Source organism: Aquarana catesbeiana, linkage group LG09 (assembly GCF_042186555.1).
Source record: "Aquarana catesbeiana isolate 2022-GZ linkage group LG09, ASM4218655v1, whole genome shotgun sequence".
NCBI classification, from domain to species: domain Eukaryota; kingdom Metazoa; phylum Chordata; class Amphibia; order Anura; family Ranidae; genus Aquarana; species Aquarana catesbeiana.
The window spans coordinates 268,835,760-268,851,680 of NC_133332.1; the positions used below are offsets into that span (position 1 = coordinate 268,835,760).

At 44.5% G+C, this 15,921-nt stretch overlaps 1 protein-coding gene across 3 annotated transcripts in view; it reads right to left on the minus strand.

Moving 5' to 3' along the window:
* Nucleotides 1-241: 241 nt before the first annotated feature.
* IDH3G (isocitrate dehydrogenase (NAD(+)) 3 non-catalytic subunit gamma) overlaps nucleotides 242-15,921 on the minus strand; it is a 224,709-nt gene continuing 209,029 nt past the window's right edge. For all 3 annotated transcript variants that reach the window (XM_073600338.1, XM_073600339.1, XM_073600337.1), the window contains one exon: nucleotides 242-581. The gene's annotated coding sequence lies outside the window, so the exon portion shown is untranslated. The remainder of the gene's footprint in view (nucleotides 582-15,921) is intronic.

The following is a 15,921-nucleotide window of genomic DNA, read 5'->3' on the forward strand; positions in this document are numbered from 1 at the left end:
TAATTCACCTAGACTAAAGTTAGGAATGCAAATCAGTAAATCCCATCAGATAAGAGCTGCAGTGGAATATAAATAGCAACACAGAATTAAGCGAACAATAAGCAATTGAAAATGGAAATGATCACCTCTCGTTTTTTATGAAAATAAGATCAAAGGTTTTTAGGTCTAACTAAAATATTCCTTTTAGATGCATAAGCAAATACATTTTTTTCTATTAATAGCTTAGGAAAAAATGAACAAATTGCAAGTTGGTGGAACTCTTTATTTACAGCTATTGCAAGGATGAAAAAACAAATACAAGCTTACTAATACAACAGCGCTCATATTCATTTGTCCACAGATCACACAGTTATAGCTGCATCTTTAAAAGCATGCTTTAGTACCACCTACCCCACACAGAACATCTCATATATACTTTTTTTGCATGGCTTAGTAAGAAAAGAGACATGGAACAATTTCTTTTTTATCAAAGCTATGTAAGCATCCAGAGGAGCAGCAACGATGATGGGAAAGAACATAACTTCCAAAGCACATCTGGCTGGCTGCAGAGGATGCGTCTTGCACTCTGTACAAAGAGTATCCTGCAGAAAGAGACATTAATTTTAGTATTGTTTCACTTCTTTAATGTTGCAGTGTAGTCACATTCTAGTAAAATGACAATATTCCCAGTAATGTAACAAATGGCTTATTGTTCCCAATAATCCCTTTACTGTAAGATTCTGGTCACTTTAAAATATACTTCTACCTTCTCTCATGTGGTTTGTTGCAATGGCAGAAGTGCTCCCAGAACCACATCTTGACCTCTGCAGCAGACCAGTCACCTTTGGTCTGTGACGCTGTCAGCCTCTGCACACCGACCCATCCTTCTGCCAGTGTAGGACTTCCTGAGTGAAGACTGAACCCAGTCTTTTGGGAGTGTTATGTTTTTAGCCTTATTTTACATTGCCAGTTTGTGTTAATAAATAGCAAGAAGAAAAATAAATGGGATTTTTTTGTGGTGCCAAGAACCCCCCCCCCAGCCTAGCCTAGGTTCACACTACTGCTATGCGATGTACTGCAAATTTTTTTTGTCCTGTGTTAGGTGCAAATTTGCCTTGCGTTTTGAGGTATACAGCTGCTATTTTACCACAATTTTACGGCAAATTTTAGGAGGCAGACAGTGAACAATTTACAGAGATATGAACTGTGTGCTATGAGTTTACTGCAAGTTCAACTGAAGTCTATGAAGATAAAATTCGCATTGCACCATAGGAATTTGCATTGCACCCATAGTCGACACACACAGGACCCTTTTTTTTTTTTCTCGCACCGAATTCACAATGCATAGATGTGAACCACAGCCATGGAATACTAGGCTTTTTACATGACCTGCGAATCTGTGTTACTAAATACATCAAACCTGCTGTAAATTTGCATCAGTGTGAACCCAGGTTCAGTTTAAATTTCAGAAAGTCTTATCTTTAAAATTAAGAATTTTATTACAATTTGATCATTAAAATTCTATAGGGAAAAATATTCCCTTTAGACATACATAAAACAATGTATTGGCAGCTCAGCTTTCCTGATTTATCATTCTCCCATAAATATCTATCATGTTAAAAAGATATTAATACGACAAGTATCATATGGATCAGAAAAAAGGAGGGGGGGTGACCACCACAATATGTCTAAAGGGGATATTTTTCCCCATAGAATTTTAATGATCAAATTGCAAAAATTTCTAATTTTAAAGACATGACTTACTTAAATTTACTGAGGGGCGTTTCAGCACCACAAAAAAATCCCATTTGTTCTTCTTGTTTTTATTTTCTAAGTTGCATCAGGATAAGATTACTGATGTGTTCAGTTGGACCATGTGCCTTTCTAATATTTTAATTTGTGTCAAAATATACTACCCTATTTTGTTTTATTTTTTGCACTTTTCTATTTTTTGTCTTTTTCTGTATAAGAGTCCCCCACTCTGATCTGAACTTGGCAGCATCTTAATCCCTCATTAGTACGTATTTAGGCTATTCTTAATTGCTTTGGGCTGACTGGGTGCACAGTAAATGAAATACTGTACTGTGCAAAAGTTTTAGGCACGTGTGAAAAAAAAGCTGTGAATTAAGAATCCTTTCAGAGATATACACCGTAAATGTTAATAAGTGTTAATTGAAAAAAAAAAAAAACTATTAACAAAAAAAAGTAAACGAAAAGACGAGAAATCTGGGGGCGTGGCCTGACTGTCATGGTGTGAGGATGCTCGGACACTGAGTTCCCGCTAACCCTTGGGTAATTTAAATTTTAGCAGTGGTCTCTGGTCTCCTAACCTGCTCTGGACATGCCACCCGGTGGCAGCGGATCGCAGGCGAGTGGGCTACAATCCTACTTCCCACCGCACGCAGCTGGCTCCAGGAATGCAGCCAAGATGGCACCTGGACATGAGGCATCCCAGCGACATTCATCAGCACACAGCAGCAGCTCCATGGATCTCTCAGCCTCACCCCAGGTACCCAGTCATACACCATCTACACACTCGGGAGGTAGACTCTTCCCCCAATCAGAGCCTGATGTAACAGAGGCATCAAATAAAGAAAAAATAATATGGCGTACACAATTGTGACACAAGTTATATTGTAATTTAATGTTATTAAAAATTACCTTTCCTTTTCAATCTGCAGCTCTGTAATTTTCTGAAAATGCAATGCAGAATGTGTACAGAACGCCCCCCAGAAACATAATTTCCTGCTTTTGCGATTGGCTCACTAATTTTCCCAGAAGTCTGCACTAAGATACAAGTCAGATTTTGGCATCCCCTGCAGCAAAAATGTCATTTTTGGTGAGATATTCCCAATAGGAAATCACTTCTAAAGGGACGCAGGCCCAGCAGCTTTCCTCATTAGTGCCCTACAGGTGCCACAGCTGACTGAAGATTATGAAACCACCATTAGACTCCCTTTCCCACATGGACACAGACAAACACACAGGGATTTCTTCAGCATAACCAAAGGTAGGAATCTGCAAAATCTGGTAAAATCCCTGCAATGTACATAGATCACCCAGAGAGGAATGTTTTTTTTCTCAACAAAAGTGGAGTTACTCTTTAAGGTAGCACATTAGAGCCTTGCCTACTAAAACAGACATACAACAGCTAATTGCAGCAGTAGAACTCTCATGTAAGCAGGTTATTGAGGGGATTAAAGAGGAAACGACAGCTTTGGGGCACAGGGTAGAGGCTGTTGAGACTAGCCAGGATGAGATCTTACATACTATTGCAGCCTTACAGGAGACTGCCACACATCATGAAAATGTTCTTAACTCTCTCCTTGTCCAAATGGATGATTATGAAAACTGGAAAAGGAGGCAGAATATCCATATTCGTGCACCTGATTTATTACATACGGTGCAGGGCCTGTTTCTCCAACTCTTGGACGATGCTGCTCCAGCTGATATCTAGATCAATAGGGTCCATAGAGCCCTCCAACTTGTCCCCTCAGGATGCAGAAAAGCCACGAGCTGTAATTTGCAAATTGTATAAGTACTCTGTGAAAGAGGCAGTTCTGAAGGTGGCTGGTACTCAAGCATCAATTGACTTTGATAGTGCCAAATTGGCTCTATTCCTGGACCCCTCTCGAAGAACCCTTCTGCAGCAACGTGTTGTCTGTCCGGTGCTTGATGCGCTACGTGTGGTGAATGTTCCCTATATCTTGGGGTTTCCTTTCCGTTTATCGGCTACAAGGAATGGGAAGTCTGCAACTCCTCGCACTAAAGATGACCTGATAAAATGTATTGATTCATTGGATCTCCCTCCAGCTGACTTTCTGGATTGGAGATTGCCCAGCAACATCCCTCTCCCCCAGCGCCTGTAGCATTGGCGACAAGCCTCTTCTAAAGCCCAACGGAGGAATCGCACGGGTCGCCGAACCCAAGATGCCACTCCACCACCTACAACCTGACGGATTCCTGTGGGGTCCTTTTCGGCTTTGTGAGTTTGCTGAGCCTCCTGCTGGTTGACAAGACGTTCCAGGATGGTGAGGGCTTGGCCTGCTAATCTCAAGTGAGAGAGGGCACCTTTTTTTTTTTTGTTCTTTATCCAGCGATGACCTGACTGGTTGTTTCTAATAATCCTGTTTGCTGCTAACATAATTACAATGTTGGGGGACTATGCTCTCCCCAAAAGAGGGGTCGACTTTGGCAGGAAATGCACCACTTGCCCCCCGATGTTTTATTTTTACAGGAGACGCATTTTACTGCTAGCTCGACTCCTTCTATGCCCCTCACATTTAGCCAATGGTTTCATTGTGCATCCCCCATCTCTAAACCCAGGGTGTATCTATAGCAGTTCTTAAGGCTCTTGTCCCTTCTCCATGTCTTCTATGCAAACTGATCCAGAAGGCCGATTTCTTTTTATTAAAGGTTTAATACATGGACATAAATACTATTTTGCATTAATTTATGCACCAAACTCCCATACAGCCAAGTTTCTTTCCGTCACCATGAAAAAGTTGATGGATTTTAGGGAAGGTGTGGTGATTTTGGGGGGCGATTTCAATTTCATCTTTGACCCCAGTCTAGGCACATCCTCGAGTAAATCCCCTATATCGCATTGAGCACTTCACCATGTCAAGGGACACTTCCGTGCCCTTCATCTAGTTGACAGTTGGTGAGTGATGCATGCCAAAGACAAAGACTATAGCTTAGATTATTCCAAAAATCTTGATACTTATTCTCTATTGGACTTTCTTTTTATTGATCAGTTTTACCTGAGCAATGTCCTCTCTACTTCCTTTGAGTCCATTACAATTTAATATCATGCACCGGTCTTAATGACTTACCCCCCCCCCTGCATACTAGTCTGAGAGGGTTTGGAGACTCAATGAAAATCTTCTTGATGACACTGTCGTGGAGGCTGTTTCCCGTTCCCTACAATTTTATTTTGAAACGAACACTATGGAGGATGTGTCCAAACAGGTGGTTTGGGAAGGTCATAAGGCTGTGATTGGGGGGAGCTGATTGCACATGGCACCAGAATTATGAAAGAGAAGCAAAGGGAAGTCATGGAACTGCTAGACAATATTCATACCCTTGAACTTAAACATAAAACACATTTTGTCCCAGCAGATGCTGAGCAACTAGACGCCTTGCGTGTTTCCCTATTTCAGTGTTTAGATCATAGAGCCAGGGACAAACTTTGATTTTATGTGTATTGTTTTTACAAGCACGGGAACAGATGTGGTCGCCTACAGGCTAGATAACTGTAGAAACGACAGGCTTTTTGCCATGTGCATAGCTTGACAGTTTAAAATAAGCGGATAGTGGATACTTGCTCTGTTGCCAAAGAATTTCAGCAGTTCTACTCTTCCCTTTACAATCTACCCCCCTTCACTCTTCTGATGATGGGTCTTTTAGGGATAAGGTTGGGGCCCATCTGTGGGAGTCAGCCCGTCCGGTTCTCTCTGATCAGGTTATCGAGGAACTGGAATGCCCGATTACTGTAAAGGAACACAGAACTGCAGTGAATAATCTTCCAGTGGGTAAGAGCCTCGGCCCGATGGTTTCACAAACCAATATTATAAAACATTTTCTTCTACTCTAGCTGACCCCCTTAACACTAATTCCATCACCTCCAATAACTTGTTACCTCAAAAGGTGCTTTTAGCAAACGTGACAGTTTTGCCAAAACCTGGCAGGGATCGGCAGATTTGCAAACCCATCTTCCTATTAAATGCTGATACCAAATTATTAGCCAAAATTTTGGCAGTACGCATACAGGACCAAATCTCGGCCTTAGTACATCTGGACCAAACTGGTTTCAGTGTGGTACGCGGGGCCAGGGATAATACTATCCAGTCTTTACATATTTTAAATTGGGCTCAGCAAGAGCATGCCCGAGTACCTGATTTGGTTTTGTCAATGGATGCTGAAAAGGCCTTTGACCGGGTCAATTGATGCTGAAAAGGCCTTTGACCGGGTCAATTGGGTCTACATGGCGGAACTGCTTAGTGGTCTTGACCTTGGCGAACATATGATGGGATGAATTCTGGCACTTTATCATCAGGGTTCCCATGCTCATGTAAGGGGTGAATAGAATCCTTTCTGATTGCATTGAAATTCATAATGGAATTAGGCAGGGCAGCCCACTGTCTCCCTTATTATTCGCCCTGGTGCTGGAGCCTTTTTGAGGGAGATCAGGAGTACAGATATTTCGGAGATCAGCATTGGCTCCATGGAACAAAGTCTAAGCCTATGCTGATGACCTCTTATTTTGTCTTACCAAACCACGTGTCCCTACTGGTTCTTATGCAGGAGCTGGAGATATCTGGCGCCTTGTCAAACTTTAAGAGTAATTATAGTAAATCTGAACTACTTCCAGTCCATGTTCTGTCCCCTATAGCAGAATCCCTACAACGATCGTTTCCCTTTGTGAGGACAAAAGACTCTCTATCATACCATAGCACCTATAATTCAGCTGACCCCAAAATTCTTTATGACTAACTATGGCTCTCTATTGAATAAAAGGACCAACAACAGTTGAGGATTCATCCCCAGACTAGGTTTGGAAGGGTGAATGCTCTTAAAATGACGATTCTTCCGAGAATCATATATATTTTATATGCGGTACCTATTTCTCTCCCACAGAATTTCTTTAAACGCTTTGCGTAGGGCCTTCTTGATCTTTATCTGGCATGACAAGCACCCCAGGTTATCATATTATATCCTTCATTGGACAAAACTAGATGAAGAAATTGGTCTTCCTGAAGTGGCTTTTTACTATAAGGCTATGGTTCTAGTCCTCATTCTGAACTGGTGCCACGACATGTCGTCCAAATTATGGGTCCCCCTAGAGAAATCAATGGCGGGTAGGAACCTGGCAGGAGCCCCGTGTATAGCATCCACGCCCAGAGATCGACCTTGAATGTCTGGGATAGGCTGAATAGGACTAATCAATATGCTCCTCTGACATCCCCACTAGCACCATTAGGAGGATACCCATGGTTCTAACCCGATGAGGAATGTGGGTTCTTTCATTCATGGGGGCAGACGGTGATATGACATGTGCAAAGCTGGCCCCTCAAAGGAACCCTATTGCCCCTTCAGGCTCTGCAATCCTTCTACGGTACCTTTCATTTATGACCTGGAGGCATCACCAATTGACCGATTTTATTTACAAATTAGACCATAAGCCGCGTCCTGTGACGAGTCTCAATGTTTGAATCTATGTGTGGACACCTTCCTGACTCCAGACACTTACTATTCCAAATGTATAAATTGGTATTAGGTGACTGCTCAATGATAGTTACTTAGTAGGGAATGGAAGAAGGAGCATGAACTGGAATTTACCCCCCCCCACACCGACCGCGGTGGGCTGGGATGTGATCACCGAGGCACGTTCCTCCATATTTGTTGGTCCTGCCCTAAGATTAGAGTATTCTGGGACGCCATTACCCCTTGGATACAAAAATTGTCCCCTTGACCAATCACAAATTTCTGCAGCCTTCCAAAAAAAAAAAAGGTTGTTGCCAAAACACCCAAGAAGCACTCATTCTCCTAGTGAAGTGTGAAAAGAAGGAGCTTTTAACTGCCTTAAAAAAAAAAAAAAAAAAAAAATACACCTAGGGCGCATGTGCGCGCCCATACATTGCCTTCCACAGCGGCCCTGCAACCTCACAGACCAGCGATTTTGGGTGCATCACCCCGGGGGACCCCACAGCAGTGCTAGATGGCAGGAGGGGTGGACTGGAGACATTGATCCTGCGGCCCATCAAACACTTGTTCCTCTGCAGTCTCCAGCAAGATGGCGCTGACTCCTGCAAAAACAAATCCACATGGCGCTGGAACCTCGGGAAGCCCTGGATCCACGGGTCTGCGGTCACAACTGGGTTCTCTTACCTGTGAGTGAATTCCCCCAACAGCACAAATCACCAGCCTCTACGGAATCACTGGTAGAACCCTGGAAGACTTATTGTCCTTTCAGCAGGTACAGTCTCCAGCCTACTCTAACATTTCAGAGCCTGTTTACAGCCCACTTCCTTTAGAAGATTCTTAGTATCAGACTCTGTTTAATAACTTCTCTGCCTCCTAAAACAGGGCCTAACTAGAGCTGCTCAACAGATCACTATGACTATTAAAGCTGATCTACAAGGGTTGGGCTCCAAGACTGAAACAGCGGAACATAAGCTGGATGCCAGAGTAGCTTGCACAAACCAGAACACAAGTTGCATTGAAAGTTTACAGCAACAACTTGACCAAGCCCTGGCGAAAATTGATGATTTAGAAAAGATGTCGCAGATATAATTTTCGCATACGTGGGCTATATGTTAATCATGTGGTCAACACGCTACTATCAGAACGCCTGCCAGACCTGCCCGAGAGTTGCCTAGACTTGGATAGAGCTCATCGTGCCCTTCAACCTATGCGCCCTAAAGGACTGGCTCAGGACATAGTTAAAGGGGTTGTAAAGGTAAAATTTTTATACTTACCTTCACTGTGCAGCTCGTTCTGCACAGAGTGGCCCCGAACCTGGTCTTCTGGGGTCCCTCGGCGGCTGTTTCAGCTCCTCCCCGCAAGCATTAACCACCTTAATGCAAGCTCCCTCGCATAGTGGTGAGTGCTTGCGGGCGCGCTCCCGTGATACAGCCAGCGGCTATAGCCGCTGGCTGTATCACTCGGCCCCTCCCCCCGGCGCGCCGCGTCATCGGATGTGATTGACAGCAGCGCGCGCCAATGGCTGCGCTGCTTTCAATCCATCCACTGCAGCCAATCAGCGACCAGGCTGAGCTGCAATGGAGATGACGAGAACGAGCAGCAGAGATTCGAGGCGTCAGGTAAGTAAAACGGGGGGGCTGGGGGCGGCGGTATTGTCAAAAGTTTTTTCACCTTAATGCATAGAATGCATTAAGGTGAAAAAATGTTTACCTTTACAACCCCTTTAAACCGTATTACTTCAGTACTAAAGAGCTGGTCATGCAAAAATCCAGGGAACGGTCTTCTTACCATACTGAGCCACCCAGTACAAATCTATGGGGATATTGCACCATTTACAGCTCAAAAGCATAGGGCTATGAAACCCCTACTACAAGCCTTAATGTGCAAGTTACTAACATACAGATGAGCTTTTCCGTTTCGTCCGACTTTCACCTATGGTTACTGTTAATACTCCTTTTCCACACTCCAGGAAGGCGAGAGACTGTCACTTCATTTAGGTCTGATCTCTCAAGATGGCTCCCCTTCTTGGCTCTCTTCTCATATTAGTCCTGATCCAGATGCTGGTCCTTTTCGTCCTATCTCTCCGTTGTGGCACCATGTCTCGGATGGCCTCTCTGCACATTCAAAGCCTCCCTGAAGTGCATCATGGGTCTCCCTTTTTCCTCTGGACACTCATTGTTTTTGCTAGATTTTTGATGCTGGGACTGTGGGCTCCACAGGGGCCGCACATACAAATTTTTTTTAGGCTCTTTAGTGGCCTTGTTACTTGCTTATTATACAATCGTTATTTCCCTACCCCTTATGAGGTGACAAATTGCCTCTTATGTTTAGTTGGGGTTGATGGGGAATACCTACCCTTGAGTGGGCCGAGTGGAGTGGTAAGTCATGGAGTGTCAGGAACCATGAATCAGAGACAGAATTGCAGTAAAAGTCACACTTTTTATTAAAATGGTACAAACAGAGCAAACATAGTCAGAACATAGCAAGGGTTCGGTAACCAGAGCGGGTAGTCGGAACAAGCCAGTGAAACAGGAATCCTGAGATCAGCGTAGTAGAGACAGTAATTAGGATCAGGAACCAAAATGAATAAACTAATAATATCCAGTCCAGATGTATAATACATTAACAGATACTATAGCAGCGCTATAGTCAGTCCATACTCTGACCGGCATTCATATGGTTGAATCATGAGAAATGAATAAATGACAGTGGGTGATTAAAGTCCAAATAGCAGATGGTGGTCCTAGTGATTGATATAAAAGCGTGCACCATACACCAAGATCCACAATGCCTGCATCACACTCCCCTAAAGGGACACACTCACCACATATCAGTATGTCTCAAGCCTTGAAATACTCATATAGCTTTCATCCAGATGCAGGTAAGGCCAGAGCTGCGTATCACTCCTCTGCTGCCACTTCCAGCAATGTTTCCTCTCTACTGCCTCCTGACTTGGAGGATCAGGAACCAGAAAGGAAGTCAGCCAGGCAAAAGTCTTTAACAGGAAAACACAGCAGAGAGTATCTGGATATGCTGAATAGGCGAAGGCACAGGAGATCTGATCCAGGCAGTTTAAATAGCCAGCAGGGCTAGCCGACGAGCAGGAAATAAAGACCAGGGAGTCACTATGGAATGAAGAGTACTGGCAATTAACCGACAGCTGAGCACAGAGCTCTGAGAAAGAAGAGCTGAGCCCAGCCCTGACAGTACACCCTCCTTAACAACCCCTCCCCCTCAGACGGCCACCAGGTTTGAGGGGAAAATGCCAATGGAAAGCACGGAGGACGACAAGAGCATGTACGCCTGAGGATGAGACCCAAGAGCATTCCTCCAGACCATACCCTTTCCAATGAACCAGGTACTGTATGCGCCCACAGAACTTACGGGAATCAGTGATAGATTGTATTTCATACTAATCATGGTTCTCAACCTGAACTTGGTGAGGACGTGGTACCGAGGTGGTGAAGCGGTTGTATACCAAAGGTTTTAATAAGGAGACATGAAATACACATATTAGAAGGAAGGGCTAAAACGTAAGCCACTGGGTTGTTTCTACAGAGAATACGGAAAGGCCCAATAAACCATGGTGCCATTTTCAGTGAGGGAACACATAGTCGGAGGTTGCGAGATGACTGTCAGACCCTGTCCCCAACTTGGTAGGAAGGCACAGGTAGGCGTCCTCGGTCAATATGGAGTCTGTACCTATCATTGGCACGTTGCAAGGACTTTTGGACCTGTATCAAAGTGGAACGAAGACCATGGAGATGCTCCTCCAATGCAGGAATGCTCTGAGGAACAAATGAGTCAGGCAACATGGATGGTTGGAAACCATAATTCGCCATGAATGGAGACAAATCGGGAAGCGGTATTGACGGCACTACTGTGAGCAAACTCCGCTCAAGGTAACAGGTCTGACCAGTTGTTTTGGTGGTCAGAAATGTAGCCATGATGGCTCGTTCTGTGGCCCCACTGGACTGCGAGTGATCTGCAGATAAGGAGGAAAGCTGAATTCTAAACTGTGCACAACAGGCTCGCCAAAACCTGGACACAAACTGGCTACCCCTGTCCAAGATGATAACTTTGGGTAGCCCATGTAAGCGAAAGATCTCCTGAGCAAAAATGGAAGCTAGTTCTTTGGATGTAGGCAACTTCTTAAGTGGAATACAATGAGTCATTTTCGAGAACCGGTCAACCACCATAAGGATAACTGTTGCCCAGAGAGTTGGGTATCTCCACAATAAAATCCATAGGTAGGTGGGTCCAAGGCCTCTCTCCATTGGGTATCAGTTGTAGAAGGTCCACTGGAAGGTTTCGTGGTGTCTTACTCTGAGCACACACAGAACAAGCAGCTACAAAAGCTGCTACATCAGCGCGTAGACTAGGCCACCAGAATTGTTGAGAAATAGCCCAAATGCGTTGATTCTTCCCTGGGTTGCCAGCAGCCTTGGGAGGATTGCCAGTCTGGAGCACGGCAGTGCGGAGACTCTCAGGGACAAATCAGCGGTCACAAGGTTTCTCAGGAGGAAAATGGATTTGAGCGGGAAGAATTCTGTCACCCAAAAAGTGAAGTGAGACTGGTACAAACCGTAGCCAGAATACGATCAGGAGGTAGTCAAGATTTTAGTAATAAGAATGATATCATTAGCAGTAATCAGTATGGATTCATGAAGAATCGTTCTTGCCAAACCAATCTATTAACCTTCTATGAGGAGGTGAGTTGCCATCTAGATAAAGGAAGGCCCGTAGACGTGGGTGTATCTGGATTTTGCAAAAGCATTTGACACAGTTCCCCATAAACGTTTACTGTACAAAATAAGGTGCGTTGGCATGGACCATAGGGTGAGTACATGGATTGAAAACTGGCTACAAGGGCGTGTTCAGAGGGTGGTGATAAATGGGGAGTACTCAGAATGGTCAGGGGTGGGTAGTGGGGTCCCCCAGGGTTCTGTGCTGGGACCAATCCTATTTAATTTGTTCATAAATGACCTGGAGGATGGGATAAACAGTTCCATCTCTGTATTTGCAGACGATACTAAGCTAAGCAGGGCAATAACTTCTCCGCAGGATGTGGAAATCTTGCAAAAAGACCTGAACAAATTAATGGGGTGGGCGACTACATGGCAAATGAGGTTCAATGTAGAAAAATGTAAAATAATGCATTTGGGTGTCAAAAATATGAATGCAATCTATACACTGGGGGGAGAACCTCTGGGGGAATCTAGGATGGAAAAGGACTTGGGGGTCCTAGTGGATGATAGGCTCAGCAACGGCATGCAATGCCAAGCTGCTGCTAATAAAGCAAACAGAATATTGGCATGCATTAAAAGGGGGATCAACTGCAGAGATAAAACGATAATTCTCCCGCTCTACAAGACTCTGGTCCGCCCGCACCTGGAGTATGCTGTCCAGTTCTGGGCACCAGTCCTCAGGAGGGACGTACTGGAAATGGAGCGAGTACAAAGAAGGGCAACAAAGCTAATAAAGGGTCTGGAGGATCTTAGTTATGAGGAAAGGTTGCGAGCACTGAACTTATTCTCTCTGGAGAAGAGACGCTTGAGAGGGGATATGATTTCAATTTACAAATACTGTACTGGTGACCCCACAATAGGGATAAAACTTTTTCGCAGAAGAGAGTTTAATAAGACTCGTGGCCACTCATTGCAATAAGAGGAAAAGAGGTTTAACCTTAAACTACGTAGAGGGTTCTTTACTGTAAGAGCGGCAAGGATGTGGAATTCCCTTCCACAGGCGGTGGTCTCAGCGGGGAGCATTGATAGCTTCAAGAAACTATTAGATAATCACCTGAATGACCGCAATATACAGGGATATGTAATGTAATACTGACACATAATCACACACATAGGTTGGACTTGATGGACTTGTGTCTTTTTTCAACCTCACCTACTATGTAACTATGTAACTATGTATGTATCACAGGAACCAGAATCGACTCTTGGAAGCGGAGGAAAACTGTTACTACAATGCATCAGCCCTTACATTCTTAGTACCGGGTAAGAATGAGACTATGTAATTGAAGCTTGACAAGAAAAGAGCCCATTGTGCACTTCTGGGAGAGAGGCGTTTAGCCTCAGACAAGAATGTGAGATTCTTATGGTCAGTCAGAATAAGAACCAGCACAGTGGTACCTTCGAGGAGATGCCTCCATTCCTTAAAGGCTAAAATGATTGATAACGACTCTCTATCCCCATTCTCATAATTGCATTCCGCAGGAGACAATTTCTTGGAAAAGTAGCCAAAGGATGCATAGTGCTTTCAGTGGTAGCAGGGCCGGTACAAGGGGTGGGCGAGAGGGGCGGGTGCCCTGGGCGGAGTGTGAGAGGGGGCGGATTTCTCCCCCTCCCTCTGCTCGCTGACTCTGAGCATAATGTGAGAGCCGCTCTGACCGATCTGCTCCCTCCCCCTCATTGTCAGGGTGGAGAGCGACTTCAGGAGGGATTGAACCAGCAGGGGGAGGGGCGGACAAGCCTCTCATTATCTTGGTAACTGTGAGGAAACAGACTGATTTCTCCCGTCCGTAGGATAGGAGAATCAGTCTGTAATATTGTGAGACTGGTGGCTGCAGCTGTGTAAGAGTGTCTGACTGTGACACTTACACAGCCCAGCGAACACATTACCTCCCCCCCTCACTGACAGGAGATCAGTGAGGAATACAGCTCCTCCCACCTCTGCTCCTCCAGTGACTTCCCGCCCCGCCCACACTATCCCCGGCGTGCAGATGTATCTGAAGTGAGGGGATGTGTGGGCGGGAGATATGAAAACAGCAGCTGCAGATTCCAGATTCCAAAGATGCCTGATCTTCCAGCCTGGACCTGGGTGAGTCATGTGTACACTACAGTACAATGTAATCATTGAACTGTCCTTATCTCCATCTGTCTCCCCCTCACCCTCCCCCCCTCATGTTCTTTCAAGATATTCACTAACTTTCACTTTCACTTTCAGTTAGACAATAGATGGTACAAATTTCTTTCCAGTAACCACAGATTGCAGGAAAGAAATTGACACGATTCCCCTGTCAGCTCAGTCAGTGCCGACAGCGGAATCCCTTCTGCTGAGCAAATGTATTGTCCCAACAAACAGTGATTATCACTAGCAGATATAACAACCGCTAGTAATAACCATAAGAATCCGGCAGGCTGGTTGTACCCAATTTGATCAATCAACTTGGTACATTCAGCCTGCCCATTAATGGTTCCAATCTCAGCCAGTTCTCGCTGAAACAGCCGACATTTAACCACTTGCTTACCGGCACTTAAACCCCCCTCCTATCCAGACCAATTCTCAGCTTTCAGCGCTGACGCACTTTGAATGACAATTACGTGGTCATACAACACTGTACCCAAATGAAATTTTTATCATTTTTTCCCCACAAATAGAGCTTTCTTTTGGTGGTATTTGATCACCTCTGTGATTTTATTTATTGTTAAAAAAAAATGTAAAAAAGACCAAATGAAAAAAAAAAATGTTATTATATTTTGTTATAAAATTTTAAAACAGGTAATTTTTCCCCTTCATTGATGTACGCTGATGAGGCGGCACTGATGGGCACTGATCAGTTACACTGATAGGTGGCACTTGTGGACATTGATAGGTGGCACTCATGGGCATAGGTAGGTGGCAATGGCAGGTGGCACAGATGAGGCATAATTGCCTCTTCCTCTTCGGGACCGATGTCCCTTGCAGATGAGCCAGTGATCAGCTTTTTTTTCTCCTCGCGCTGTCAGCGTGAGGAGAAAAAAAAAACGATCACAGAGCTTTTGTTTTGATCATGTGATCAGCTGTCATTGGCTGACAGCTGATCACATTGTATAAGGGGCCAGGACTCAGTGACTCAGTGATCACAGCGCGCTCAGGGCACGTGCACTCCCGGAAATTCAGGTCCGCGCTGTGGCTGTCATTCAGCTATAGCGTGGATGTCAAGAGGTTAAACTATCTTAGTCTTCGCTCTTGGGCAGCCCATACATTGATCACTTTTTTTATTCAACTATTAGGTTGAATGAAAAAATAAAAGAATGTTCCAATTCCCCCATCTACACATTCCAGGTGGAAGGGGGAATCCTCCCACTGTGGACCAGTGGTGGAATCCATTGTGGTGGTGTATAGAGCCAAAAAGATTAGAATTGTGTCAATGTCCCAATATTTATGGACCTGACTGTACATATAATTAAAAGGTGTGAGTGAACTCTGTTTCTATCACATTAAACCTAATTGAATTTGTATTGTTTTAAGTATATCCTTGTTTTGAAATGACATTGATTCTTTCTTAAAAATGTGGGGGGGGGGGGGGGGGGGGGCGCAGTTTGCCATCTTTGCCCTGGGCACCAAATGGCCTTGTCCCAGCACTGAGTGGTAGGACGTTGAGACAGGAGGGCACTAACTCCAGTCTCAGATGCATCAACCTCAAGGATGAAAGGACGTAAACCCACTGGTATGGGCCACTGCAGAGCTGCCGAAAGTTTCTCTGGGTCGATCGAAAAACCAGCAGTGGAAATGACATAACCCAGGAATTTAACCTGTTCACAATGAAACTTGCACTTCTCCAATTTACAATACAGGTTATCTCTCAGCCTCTGAAGCACATGGCAGGTGGTAGCTCTCTAGAGAATTGGAAAATATGAGGATATCGTCCAGCAGGAGATGAGGATTTACGGATGAATCCTCGAGAAAGTACATCGGCAACATACCATGGCTTTGTCCTCCGAGACAGACAAAGGGTAA